The 13,265-nt window shown below is 43.5% G+C and overlaps 1 pseudogene; it reads left to right on the top strand.

Moving 5' to 3' along the window:
• The window catches only part of LOC119424105, a 24,412-nt pseudogene extending 11,686 nt beyond the window's left edge, over positions 1-12,726 (top strand).
• The last annotated feature ends 539 nt before the right edge of the window (positions 12,727-13,265 follow it).

Here is a 13,265-nt window from a genome sequence, read left to right as displayed (position 1 = left end):
TTTTTGTTAAAAAGAAACGTTTCGCCCCTCATCCAAGAGGCTTCGTCTGGGTAATACCAGATGGCTAGGCCTCAGACTGACGAAGCCTCTTGGATGAGGGGCGAAACGTTTCTTTTTAACAAAAAAACGAAGTCCAGATGACATGATTCAACCTTTTTTGTTGTTATATACCTGGATGACTGAGAAAACAAACTTTGTGCCTTACTAGCTGTTTCAGTGCTGTGGAGTTGCTTAAAACCAGATTGAAAAATTTCAAAGATTCTGTTCTCATTCAAAAACTTGTTTAATTGAATGAAAACTATTGTCTCCAGGATTTTGGACAGGAAGGGAAGTTTTGAGATTGGTCTGAAATCTGAGCAAGTCGAAGGGTCAAGTCCAGATTTCTTAATTAACGGATGAACTACTGCATGTTTGAAAACATCGGGCACCACACTTGTCACAATACTACTATTTACAATAGTAAGAACAGAGGGTCCAATCGTGGGTAGAACTTGTTTGAAAAACGACGCAGGTATGGGGTCAGCGGGGGAACCAGAGGGTTTCATCTGACCAATGACTTTGTTTAGAAATGGGTTCAAACTGTTTGAAGACAGCTGAGCAAGGGACAAAAACAGAGGGATCAGTTGTGGACTGGGGGATGGATGACCTAATCAACTCTACCTTATCTGCAACGACTTTACCAGATACTTTGCTGATGTCAACAGAGGCCTCCATGCTGGCAGACCGAGGCACGTTTAAAATGGAATTTACGGTATTAAAAAGAACACGGGGACTGTCCATGACTGTTTGAAGCAATGATTTGGGAGAAGTATTTGTTCTTTTCAGATTTAACAATGCTCTGATAATCTTTCAAACATGTTTTTAACATAATAAAAGAAACCTGTAATTTGTCCTTTTTCCACTTGCGTTCAGCTCTCCTGCATAGACGTTTGGCCGCTCGCGTGGTCGCGTTCAACCAGGGGTGTGGTGCCTGCTTTGGTCGCTTGATTTTTAGCGGGGCCACGAGGTCTAAAATCTTAGAGCATGTCGCATCATGCCTACTGAGCAGCTCCTGCGTACTAATACAGGCAGAGGTTTCAGGGACTGAAGCAGCATCAGTAAGGAATGCAGAGGAAAAAAGGGCAGTGGTTGAAGAGTTAAATATCCGACAACTCTTGGCTGGAGCGGGGGATTTAGACTCATGAATAACAGAGATTTGGAATGAAATGGGTTTGTGATCTGAAACAATAGCATCCCCAATTTCCAGATTAACCACAGATAAACCGTGAGACAGAACTAAATCAAGTGTATGGTCCTTTTGATGAGTTAGACCAACAACATTTTGCACAAGGTTGAAAGATTGTATCAGATTTAGAAACTCCTGCACCAAAGGCTTGTCAGGACAGCAAACGTGCACATTAAAGTCTCCCAGAATCAAGATCATGTCGTAATTGAGCAGTATTTCAGTCAGAAAGTCAGAAAATTCACTTGTGAAGTTTTTGTTGTACGAGGGAGGCCTGTAGATCAAGCAGCACAGTGTTGGGTTGGAGTGGCCCAGCTCAAAAATACAGCAGTTCAAAACTATGAAATGTCACAGTCTGTAGCTGTCTGCAGTTCCAGAGCTTTTTAAAAACTGTTAATAATCCACCACCCCTACCAGAAGTCCTTGGAGCATTAAAAAAGGCACAATCCACTGGCAAAAGTTCAGAAAAAACACTTAACTCACCAGGGACGAGCCAGGTCTCAGTAACAAACATGAAGTCCAGTTCATTGGAGCAGAAAAAGTCGTTTAAGATGAATTATTTATTTGCCAGCAACCTCACATTCAGCAGAGCAATCTTTGTAGGACCAGCAGCTGAAGGTAAAGCTGTGCTCGGAGCACAGATCAGCTGTTTCAGATTTCTGGAGTTTGAACCGCGCCTCCAAGGACCAGAGACTCCGCAGCTGTGCGCGAGCCAGGCTCGACTACGGGGATCAGAAAGACATACTGCTGCCAACATCGCTGATTATCTAGCATAATCCAGGAATGGGAATAAATGTGTTTTGCAAAGTCCATGACAATGCAAGCAGTATGAATATAGCCATGGAGCTCTGTGAAAAGTTTCCAAATGATCTGGGTTGCACTGTGCACACTCTGCAGCTCACAATAAAAGCTGGGTTAATCCTACCTGATGTTGTGAAATCTGTAGATGCAGCACGGAGAGTTGTCAGCCACTTTCGGCATTCATCAGTTGCAACTTGTGCTCTGAAGAAATGGCAGGAACAACTGGGAACTAAAGCCAACAAACTCCAGACTGATTGTCCAGTTCGTTGGAACTCCACCGTCCTCATGCTTCGGTGGCTGTTTGAGCAGAGGATTGCGGTGCAGTCTGTACTTGCTGATGAAAATGTCACAAAGCCATATGTCCAGAATTCACTTGCTATGAGAGCATCGCATTGGGAGGTAATTGAACAGCTGAGTCTGGGACATCAACTGCTGGCAAAGGTTACTGAAGTAATGTGCGGAGAGTTACATGTTGGGCTCTCCTTCATCTATGCAGTGATTTTCAACATGATCAGCATGACTCTTCATGCTGAATCATCTGACCTGGGAGTTATACGCTCTTTTAAAAATACAGTCCGCCAACAGCTGGAAACACGCTTCAAACTGCATTCCACTAATCTGACGACGTCTATCCCAGTCATCGCCTGCATGCTAGATCCCCGCTTTAAACATCTTCACTACATGTCACAGAGCCAGAGACAGGCTGCACAGAGTCACCTGACCAGCCTGCTACACAAAGTGGGAGAGCCGTCTGGAGCGATAGGTGGATCCAATCGATTCAAAATTTAAATCTATTCTAATATTATTATCTAATATTTATTCTAATTAAACCTATTTAAATAAATCCTAAATTTAAAGTTATTTTAAAATGTTCAACCTTGATATATGCTATGCTACATTTAAATTTTAAATGTTATTTTATGAATTTGTGTTATTCATTTTACTCCTCCTAGGTATAGCTGTCCAAGGTGAGGAAGAGGAAGATATGTAAGAGTATCACTGCCTGCAGCTCCTCGTACAAGATGGCCGCTAATTGCCTACAGCTGTCAGCCATCAACCTGATGAGGATCACCTCCTACATAAGGCTGCAGTCCAGTGTTACTCTTCGCTGGAGCATTGACCATCTAATGGTATTTGTGCCTCCAGCCTGTAAGTTTATATGAAGTAAATCTACTTAGCAGTCTATTCTTATCTCCAGTGTTCCTGTCTCCTCGGTCCTGGCTCCCCTGGTCCTGCCCTGGTTCTCCTTGCACCTCGTCCTGGTTCTCCTCGTGCCTCGTCCTGGTTCTCCCTGTGCCTTGCCTTGGTTCTCCTCGTGCCTTGCCAATCACCAGTTGCCAGCCTTACTCATTCTGTTGGATCCTTGGCCTTGTCCCCCTCTGGAGCTCTTCCAAGGATTTGGAGTTGGACCCAAGGACATCTTCAAATCTGTAAGAGAGAAAACATCACTACATTAATATTGCCTGTTCACTTGTCGACCACCTCTGACCACCTCCCTCCTCTTCCAGGAGCTGCAGAGAAGCAACTGTCTATTTATCCACTGTAAATAATAAACACTGTTACTTTTGTACCCACGTGTGTCTGCCTCGTTCCAGGTCTCATACTACTCTGGGTTCCTTGAGTCATAACAGAAATGCTCCAGCCAGCTAAGACCCAGAATGAGACTGGGAGCGTGCATGTCTCTGCCATCCCTCAGGAGGCGTGAATCAACAAATTGGAAGGAATGCTGCAACAGGTGTTGACCCAACAACGCTCCGCTCAGTCCAACCTGCAGGAACTCGGAGGTATGGTCCTTTCTATTAAACAACAACTCCGACCTCCTTCTCCTCCAGCTTCCACCACCCAGTCGACTCCTTGTTCCTCTTGTGAATCCCCTGGACCGGCTTCCCCTGCTCAACAGTTAATCGTAAAACTGTCCGAGCTCTTTACAGGAAACCCTGATCAATGTGGAGGTTTCCTACTCCAGTGCAGACTCGCCTTTGAAGGGGCTCCATCTTTTTACTCCACTATTGCAGCTAAAATCACTTATTTCATCAGCCAGCTCAAAGGTAATGCCCTCTGGTGGTACAACTCTTTTCTACTGTTCCATGATAATTCTTCTGTCCCCTACAAACAACTTTTAAAGGAGTTTTGCCAGATATTTGATCACCCTCCGCAGGCGCTGAATGCCGTAAAGCGTCTACTAAGCCTACGTCAGGGCCGACGTGCTGTTTCTGAGTATGCTTTGAAGTTCCTGATCCTTGCTGCTCAGATCGGATGGAATGAACTAGCACTACAAGGTACATTTCTAAACACTTGGTCTGACCACCTCAAGGACCAAATTGCTACTCGAGACGAACCAGAGGGGTATGACCAATTGATCGACTTAGCCATCGCCACTGACAACCGCTTCTGGGAGAGACAGAGGGAATGGGACTACAACTCCCAAAGACTTTATACTTCCGGGTTCGCGACCTCTCCAGATGAGCCTCACCCTGACAAAAAGACCAGAGAGAACCACAAGTTCTAATCTCCCCCGGGTCCTAGCTTTGCCGCGTCACCATTGGTCTCACAACGCACACCCTTGCTCTACCTGAGCCCAAATCTATGCAGGCCAGGCGCACATGACTGTCTCCTGAGGAGAGACAGCGTCATAAAATGCTAATGTCTGCATCTATAGGGCGACTGTGGCTGAGTGGTTAGAGCAATCGTCCTCCAATGCGAGAGTTGGGGGTTCGAAACCAATAGCAGTCACATGCCGAAGTGTCCCTGGGCAAGACACTGAACCCCTCGTTGCCTCTAATGTGTGTCCCATCGGTGTATGAATGTGATAAAGCTCTGATTAGTCTCTTTAGAACGATTTGTTCAATTAGCTTTGTAGAGATCTAGTAGAGTGCTGTATGAATGGGTAAATGAGGACACAGATTGTAGTGTAAAGTGCTTTGAGTATCTCAATAAGATAGAAAGGCGCTATATAAGTACAGTCCATTTACCATATTGTGGCAACCCCGGGCTATATCTGTCTCGCTACCCATTTCAGGGAAATGAGAATGCCCACCAGTAAAAAGGGAGAAACTGGTGAGTACCCAGCACTTACCTCCTCATTTAAACTCTTGCTTACAACTATGATACAAATAAATCATCAATGCCTGTCCTTGTCTGCTTTAACTCTGGGGCTGAACAAAACCTCATAAGTTTGGACTTGGTTAAAAAGTATTCTCTCCCCACTCGGGAGATCTCCCCTGTCTCTGTTTCTGGTATTACGGGGAAGACATTAGCTGAAGTTCATCTCAAAACAACAGAGCTACTTTTAATCATATCCGGAAACCACCATGAGATGAACGACTTCTTTGTGTTTGACTCCCCTACATCTCAACTGATCTTGGATTTCCCTGGCTTAAGAGCCACAACCCTGACAATAATTGGGAGCTCGGGTGGGTTGAAAGATGGAGCGATAAATGTCTTAAGAAATGTTTATGCTCTGTGGCCACCAGTCGCCCCCAGACTACGCTACCAGAGGAGGAGGTCGATATCACTACTGTTCCTGCAGATTATCATGACATAGCGGCTGATTTTAGTAAACAAAGAGCTCTATCTCTCCCCCCGCATTGCCCATACGATTGTTCCATTGACTTGCTCCCTGGCGCCCCCCTGCAGACTAGCCAATTCTATAACCTCTCTGGACCCGAGAGAGAAAAAATGTATATTAATCAGGTCTCTCTTGTAAATGAGTCCTCGAGGCTCAATGGGATTTACCTGTCTAAATAAAGGTTGAATGAATGAATATTAATGTATCCTTGGACTCAGGCATCATTCGTCCTTCTACCTCTCCTGTTGAGGCGGGTTTTTTCTTTGTTACCAAGAAGGATAAGACTCTTCCGCCATGTACTGACTACAGAGGGCTAAACAATATCACTGTTAAAAATAAATATCCACTCCCTTTGATTGACTCTCTTCATGAGCAGTTACAAACTGCCACCGTTTTCACCAAGCTCGCTTTAAGCAATGCCTACCACCTCGTATGCATTATGGAAGGTGAAGAGTGGAAAACGGCCTTTAGAACTCCCCTCGGCCATTTTGATTACTTTGTATACTTTCGGCCTAACCAATGTTCTCGCCGTTTTTCAAGCCCTTGTGAATGACGTTTTGAGGGACTTCAATGGTGATTTTGTGTTTGTTTATCTTGACAACATCCTTATTTATTCCCATGATCCAGTTCAGCACACCAAACAAGTAATAATTGTGCTACAAAGACTGTTGGAAAATTGATTGTTTGTACAGGCAGAACAATGTGACTTTAATGTTCCCCCAGTTTCCTTTCTGGGGTTCATTTTCAAAGGCAGGCACTGCAGGACCCTTCCCGAGAAGACAAGGGTGGTAGTTGAATGGCCAACCCCAGAGTCCAGAAAGCAGTTACAATGCTTTTTGGGGTTCACTAGCTTCTACAGACGCTTCATAAGGGATTACAGTTGTGTGGCAGCCCCCCTTTCTCAACTCACTTCCACCTACAGGACTTTCAGCTGGACACTTGAGGCCAACGCTGCATTCTGTAAGTTAAATAAACTTTTCTCTTCTACTCCCATTCTTAGCCACCCGGACCCCAAATGCCAGTTTATCCTCAAAGTCGACACCTCAGACACAGGGGTGGGGGCAGTACTTTCCCAGAGGTCCCCCAATGACAATAAGGTACATCCCTGCGCTTTTTTCCCCCTACACGTCTTTCTCAGGCAGAGAGAAATTATGATGTGTGCAACCACGAACTTACGGCAGTCAAACTAGCCCTTGAGGAATGGCAGCACTGGTTAGAAGGCACTGAAACCCCCTTCTTAATCTGGACAGATCACAAGAACTTGGCATATCTGTTAAACGCTTGACCCCACGACAGGCATGTTGGTCCCTATTCTTCAATCATTTTAATTACATTTAAACTTTCAGACCCGGCTCAAAGAACATCAAACCTGACGCACTGTCCCGCCAGTTCGCCCCTCCAGACGAACCTGAGCCTTAAGAAACCATTGTTACCCCCGTGTGCATTGTTGGAGCCCTCACCTGGAGAGCAAGATCTGAGAAGCTCATAAGACTGAACCTGGCAACGGGCCTCGTGGAACCCTGTTTGTCCCATCCTGCAGGAGGTCTAAGGTATTACATTGGCTTCACACCAACAGATTGTCCTGTCACCCAGGTACCGCTCGCATGCTCTCTCTGGCCAAGGTGCATTTCTGGTGGCCCTCCATGACACCTGATGTTAAGGCTTTCGTCGCAGCCTGCCCCACCTGTGCCAGAAACAAGACGGGTACTCAAACCCCCAAAGAACTTCTTCAACCCCTGCCTACTCCTAGCCATCCCATGTCACATGTAGCCGTCGATTTTGTCACAGGCCTGCCTCCCTCAGACGGTAACACCACCATACTCACCATCATTGACTGTCATTGCCAAGGCCGCTCATTTTGTTCCACTGCCCAAGCTTCCCTCGGCCCTCGAGACTGCACAACTCATGGTCCAGCATGTCTTCAGGATCCAAGGCATCCCCTCTGATGTGGTTTCTGACTGCGGCCCTCACTTCATCTTGCAGGTATGGTGCTATTTTTGTAAGTCTCTGGGAGCTTCCACCAGCCTCACCTCGGGCTATCACCCCAATCCAATGGCCAGGCTGAACGATGCAATCAGGAACTGGAAACCACCCTCCGCTGCATTGCAGAGAAGAACCCATCAGCCTGGAGCCAACACCTGGTGTGGATGGAGTATGTCCATAATGCTCACAGGTCCACCGTCACAGGTATGTCCCTGTTCAAAGCCTTATTAGGATACATGCCCCCTCTATTCCCTAGCTTGGAGATGGACTGCACGGTACCATCAGTACAGCATCATTTCAGATGCTGTTGATGCATCTGGGATCAAGCCAAGGCAGCCCTGCTTAGTACTGCATCCCAAAACAAGAGGCTCGCCGATCGTCACCGCTCTACGGCATTCACATACCAAGCGGGACAAATAGTATGGTTGTCCACCCGGGACATCAATCTAAAGGACACCCCCTGAAATATGGCACCCCGCTTCATCGGCTCCTTCCTCATCTCCAAGATTATAAACCCCTCCGTAGTAAGACTCCAGCTCCCTAACTCATTTTTGTTACTTTTTTGCCATCTTATTTTAATTTGTAAAAAAAAAAAAAAATCTGTTTGACAGTTTTTTAACTGTCTATTTTTGTCGCTGATGTCCATTGTTGTCATCATTCTTTGTTGAAATCAGGTCTCTCTCTTGTAAATGAGTCCTCGAGACTCAATGGGATTTACCTGTCTACGTAAATAAAGGTTGAATGAAAAATTGAAAGCATATATTTTTAATGCCTGAAAGCATCCTGTATGATAACTACATTTCTGCTGTTTGTAACAAACCAAACCGTGTGAAAATCTTTTAGTTGGGCATGCAACATCCTCAATACAAAGAAATGCACTGGGGTGCACGTGACAGACCCATCCAATATGGCCGCACACTGATACATCAGCTCCAATAGGCAGCGCCAGTCTTCGAGGCTTTTACGTATATAAAGTCTATGGCTGTGCCCGTCTTTGAGGGGTCGACACATAGATATCATATAAAAGCTAGATCCTGCATTGGCTGCTGCGGCGCAAGAATTTCGGCCGCCATCTTGGAACGGTCGTCCTTATTTGGTTAAAACGGAAGAGCAGAAGATGTTATAGCACTTCGCAGCTTATTTCTGTTCAAATCGACGGACTGTTGATGTCAGATCTCGGGGGATAACTTTTCTCAAGTAAGATGAACATATTGTTAGTATTTTGTGAATAGAATTTTAATGTACTGTATTTATGTCCACCAGCTGATGTTATGTTCAGTGTAACACGGTGTTCAGCTGCAATGAAGCTGACTGAGATCTGATGACAGGAATATTTTTCTAACAAGCATACTCACTATTTCAGTAGCTTTGGTTCATTATCAAGAGATATGTATCAGAACTGGAGTTTTGTTTAAGTTCTAGGACATAAAAAATAAAAATAGTGTGAATATAGGAAGTAGTTAGAAAATAAGATTGACCTCTTTTGCGCAATGTTTCTGTGTAGACACAAATCACCTGTTTTCATTTTGAAGGTTTCCCAAAGAACAAGATGTGAGGAAGAGGTGGAAGTATCTTTGAGGAGGATTCATCTGAGCAGTGAGGATTTTAAACTGGAGGATTTTGATAAAACTGATCAGATTGTCCGACTGAGAGATGGTGTGGTACCATTGGTTCAGCTTCAAAGAGTAGTTACATCATTATAAGTTCATTAGAGTTCAAAAATTTACATATTTTATTGTCAGTCACAAGGTGAGACACCTCTATGTGTTTATATGTACAGGTAACTATAAACTGTAAAGTTCATATTCATGATGTTTTTTCATTTCAGCTTGAAAACTGCAGGACTACAGGAACTCAACAAAAGCTGGAGCTGCTCTGTCTGTGGCCTCTCAGGAACGTGCACGTCACACACACAACCTCGGCCTAATAATGTGAGTATTTCTATTTTAAACTTTTATTTTTTCATTTACCCTTTATTTATCCAGGTAGTCTCATTGAGTCACGAGAACTCATTTTCAAGAGAGACCTGTTTAGGAGCAGATGGTGGGGGTTGAGTGCCTTGCTCAGGGGACCAGAGTGGGGCCAATGAGGGTGGAGGCAGGTGTGGGTGTTTCACCTTTTCCACCCACAATTTGATGTTGACGGTACCGGGAGTTGAACCTGCGACTTTCCGATCACAGGCCCACCTTGTAACCTCTGCGCCACCGCTCCCCCGCATAACATCTTATCATAATGGTCATGGCCATATTAAAATCTCACTGGTTTCCTTCCAGATGTGTTAAACAGCTGCTGGTCCCCCTGATGTTTACAGGTGGCTGTGGTCAGTGGATGAAAAGCCTGGCATGAACAAGATGATGCTGGAGATCATAATTTGACGAGAGCTCCCACCTTCTAACTGTGAAGAACAAGAGCAGCTCAGTGATTCCCTCAAGGCTCAGTGAAGGTGCTGAGAGCTGCAGAGAGGCTGATCCATGGAGCTTCAACACAGCAACCTCCAAACATGTCCACCCTCACACACATCGTCCATGAAGACACTGGACTAGAGCACAAGATAATAAGACACTGATAACAACGACAACAACAGACATTCACAAATGATTCATACAAATTATTATTATTTTTTAATTGTTTGTTTGTTTTATTATTGAAAAACAGTTTGTTATCCACTCTTGTTATCACTCTTTGTTAAAATCCAGGTCTCTCTTGTAAATGAGTCCTATTGGCTCAATGGGACTACCCTGTATCAATAAAGGTTGAAAATTCAAAAATACTTTATTAATCCCAAAGGAAAATTATTTGTTGTTGTAACTTGTTATCCTCATTTCATTAAGAGATGTTATAAACACTGATGGCTGTAGGCAGAAGGATCTCTTGTAAAGGTCCATCTCACAGTGGATCCTAAGAAACTGGCTTCAGATGCCGTTTGATCAGTCCACCCAGACTTGGCTGGCCTCTCGGTTCCCCCGGGTTGTAGGACCGCCCGAATGCCAGGCAGAACTCCTCCCAGCAGTCTGCCGAGCTCCTCACAGCTGTGGACAGACAATTGTAGGTGCCGAGGGACGATCACGTTCTTCTGCTGTTATGAGCTGTGTTTCCTGCTAGTTCCAGGATCTCAGTGGCCAGGCACTCGAGCACAGCTGGCAGTTAGATGAGAATGCATCCACAGAACATCCTTTTCAACTCATTTGAGATTTGGGACTGTAGTTGAAATATTATCAGAGCTTCTGAGATGTTAATCAGCTGCTTTTGTTGTAGAAAACTGCCTTGTTGCCATGGTTACGCATCATAACAAATGTCCTAAACTAAAAAAAAAAATCAGTAAAAATCCTTCCAGCTGCACAGCATCTGATACCAGAGGAAACAATCATCCAAAAAACTGTGACTTACATCCAGAAAAAGAGGAATTAATTTTTACAACAGCAAAATCCCAAAATGAAATTAACAAAGCTGCTCCAAAATGCAGCCACCTTGAGCGGCACAATTCTAGAACATATATATATATATATATATATATATATATATATATACACATTATCTATACCACTGTCATATATACACAATTTAATCATTTTCTTAGATACACACATTATAATATTGCAATCTTATATATACATTATATCTATTTTAAATATACACATCTCATGTATGTATGTATATATATATATATATATATATATATATATAGTTCAGTAAAACATTTTCAGTAAAAAAAAAATATATGTATACGTGTGTGTACATACATGAGATGTGTATATATGAGTGCGATATTATAATGTGTGTATCTAAGAAAATGATTAAACTGTGTATATATGACAGTGGTATAGATAATCTATCTATCTATCTATCTATCTATCTATCTATCTATCTATCTATCTATCTATCTATCTATCTATCTATCTATCTATCTATATCGAGAGAGAGAGAGAGAGAGAGAGAGAGAGAGAGAGATTTTTTTGATTTTTAGAAAACCTTTATTATGAAGGTCCACTCATAATACAAAATCTAGAGGAGAAAAAACACTGCAAACAATGCAGATGCCATTAAAAAACCATCCTATGGTTAAAAAGAAATAATAAAAAAAAAGCAACAACATTCAAATTAAGAACCAGCAAAGTAGCTATACATACAGTACAGTTCCAAAGGAGAGTTCACCATTTGAGACTTTGCATAAAACTTTTTTAAAAGCCCATACATTTGAAAACGTACCGAGGTCGTTTTTTCTTAAATAATAATCAAAATCTATTTGTAAACGGGCCCTGAGCATCCTCTTTAGTAGAAGGACAACATCAACATTGCTAGACTGCTCAATTTTGTTTTTTCGGCTGACATAAATGGCCATTCTTGCTGTTGCCATGATGAAGTTAAACAGCTGGCATTTGTCTTTATACTTCTTTGAATTTCTGTAACCAAGAATGAACATTTGCATAGAAAAGGTTTCATGACACAATGTAAAGAAATCTTTCAGAAAAATAAAGAGAGGAACTAAACGACAACAAAGCATAAAACAGTGAAAGACAGTTTCTCTCTGTAGGCAAAAGGGACACTCTGGACTTACTGTGGGATTAATAACAGAGACAAACGAGTTTACAGCAATGGCTCCCTGTAGAACTCTCCATTGCAAATCTTCCACTTTTTTGCCAGTGGTGGCTTGTAGAGTGCCCTCCATTCAGGTCCAACATCATCACTGAGACCAAGGTGAGACCTCCAAACAGTGTCAGCTCTAGCATTGAGCTTGTCTCTATGCAATATGTGAACAAACATTCTGTACATTTGTTTGCAAGTAGCTTTACAGATTGATCCAACTGTCCCACCCTGTAATAAAGATCTGCTAAGAACATTAAAAACTGGAAGAATGTTTACAGTTGGAAAATCATCAGTCGCGTCGGGAAGTACATTATTGCTTGAAAACTGATACAGCATGTCGTGTTCAGCGTCCGACAAGACTATCTTCCAATCCATGAGCAGCAAAGACACCACCCGAACAGACTTCACCCCCACCTGGCAGGCCAGAGCAGCAGCATTGTCAAGGGTCGAACCTGCATACGTCAACACCTGCCCCAAAGTCACCACTCCAGATTCGCGGAACTTCTTGACAAGCGTGGTTCCCATTTGGCAGTTGTTAAAACGAGTCCCAAAGATGACTGGTTCCTGAAGCAACCAGTGAAGAGAGTCTGAGTGTGCTGGTCTCTCTATTTTTAACAAGTTCCAGGCCTTAAAAAAGCTCTTGTAGAAACTTGGTAGAGTGCTGGTGTCAAGGCATTTCAAGTCCATCAAGAACAGTGTCTTGTTGAGTCCCAGCCTGCCAAGTCAGTTTAGGATGGAGCAGGCTAATGGTCGCCACAACAAGTTTGCAGGTCCACAAAGAAACCATTGGATAAACATTAGTCGAAACGCCACTCCTCTACTGCCCAGGTGAATCAGGCCTTGTCCTCTAATGTCCTTTGACAGGTACAGGGTGCTCTGAGGGACCCAGTGCAAATGGTCCCAAAAAAAGTTTACAAGCACAGTTTGAATCTTGGATAGTAGATCTGGTAGGGGGTCAACAACAGACAGGCGGTGCCATAGAGTGGAGGAAATCAGATTATTGATGATAAGAGTCCGACCTCTATAAGACAACTTGTTTTTAATCCACTTCCACTTTGCGAGACGACCCTTGATTTTTTCCAGCACATTCTCCCAGTTTTTCAGTGA

Source organism: Nematolebias whitei, chromosome 17, assembly GCF_014905685.2.
Source record: "Nematolebias whitei isolate Nwh7 chromosome 17, NemWhi1, whole genome shotgun sequence".
Taxonomy (NCBI): Eukaryota; Metazoa; Chordata; class Actinopteri; order Cyprinodontiformes; family Rivulidae; genus Nematolebias; species Nematolebias whitei.
The sequence above is the reverse complement of the archived record's forward strand: the minus strand, read 5'-3'. Positions and strand labels throughout refer to the sequence as shown.